The sequence below is a fragment of the Suncus etruscus genome, chromosome 1 (genome assembly GCF_024139225.1).
Source record: "Suncus etruscus isolate mSunEtr1 chromosome 1, mSunEtr1.pri.cur, whole genome shotgun sequence".
In the NCBI taxonomy this organism is placed as follows: Eukaryota; Metazoa; Chordata; class Mammalia; order Eulipotyphla; family Soricidae; genus Suncus; species Suncus etruscus.
The window spans coordinates 40,809,906-40,811,333 of NC_064848.1; the positions used below are offsets into that span (position 1 = coordinate 40,809,906).

Here is a 1,428-nt window from a genome sequence, read left to right on the forward strand (position 1 = left end):
CTCATTAGGTTCTTCTCTCCCTCTTCATTACCTTAATTCTTCTTCATCCTCTGCAGGTACTCTAGCATCAAGAAAAGCTTTATTTCCTTTTTTCCCTGATCAGGTCAAACATCCTGTTATATAATCTTATTAGCATGGACCTAATTCTAGCATTTAACATAGTTTCAAGTTTATATGTATTGACCTAAGTCTTTGTGTGGCATACATGTATTTTCTTCCATTCACTAAAGTACCATGAAAAGCAGGGGACAGAGTTGGAGTAGATTTTGCTCATCATGGCATCTCTATGGATTGACTCATGAAGGAACTCAATGCACATTTGTTTTCACGAGTGTTTCAATGAATATATTTCTGTTGGGGAAAAGAAAGGTAACCAGGCTTTGATACACTCTCTATGATCCTAAGCCAAGGGCTCAAACTTCTAAGTAAAATGATTTTATCTGTCAAATGGATATTAAAATAATTGATTTACCAAGTCTGGGATAGAATTAAACAGGTTGCAGCATAAACGTTTTATTGCTATGTAAAATAAAGTGTCTTTTATTTTAAGAGGGGGCTGAATATTTGATTATAAACCCAGCAGTGTTTCAAGGAGCATAAAAAGCTAGCATCTAAACTGGTACCTCCCATATGCAAATCATATACTCAGTTTATTGAGCTATCTCTGTCTCTTAGTTTCTTAGTGGAAATAAGTCCTCTCCTCTAAAGCTCATTGATAGTTTAAATAATGTTTAAAAAGGAGCTCTGCAATAAATCAGCAAGTTGGTTATTAAAGATCTATGATATGGCCAGATAATGCAGTGTTTCAAACATTTTTTTTTATTTTTAAGGACAGTTGAACATTATTGCAGGGGGCTCAGGGGAATGTGGGTTCATCTCTGCAGGAAGAGAATCTTCTGGTCCCTAGGTCCTGAGGTCTGGCAGGAGGGCAGGTAGAGGCCTGGGGTCCTTTCTGCACAGGCCCGCCCTTTACTTGGACCTCAGGTAGGAAACAGCGTTACCAGTCTTGCCCAGTGTCTCCGGCAGCCTGTCCACTTCGTGCTCTGACTCAGTGCTCATCTTCTTGTTGGCCAGGTCAATGCCAAACTACACTTGTAGCTTGTTGAGTACGTGTGTGACAGCATTGGAGCAGCCCTAACAAGTCATGTCCGCAGAGAACTCGTGTCTCGGCATGACAGCGACTCAGAATTCCAGGCTGGGGAGGGGGGGGATGCTGCTTCCAGGAGTGTTTCAAACATTTAGAGTAGGAAAATACCAAGTAGACTCTTAAAGAGGCCAGTGGAAACTCAAGTAAAAAAATGAAGAAATAACATGAATTCTACCTACAATATAATTTGACAAACAGGTTTATCACAAAGTCATGAAGGAATACTTGCCAAATTAAAAATATATATACATATGACTTTATGAGAAAAGAAAGCTAATTGT

At 39.2% G+C, this 1,428-nt stretch overlaps 1 pseudogene; it reads right to left on the bottom strand.

Moving 5' to 3' along the window:
- Positions 1–969: 969 nt before the first annotated feature.
- Positions 970–1,173, bottom strand: LOC126002755 (copper transport protein ATOX1-like; annotated as a pseudogene).
- Positions 1,174–1,428: the final 255 nt, after the last annotated feature.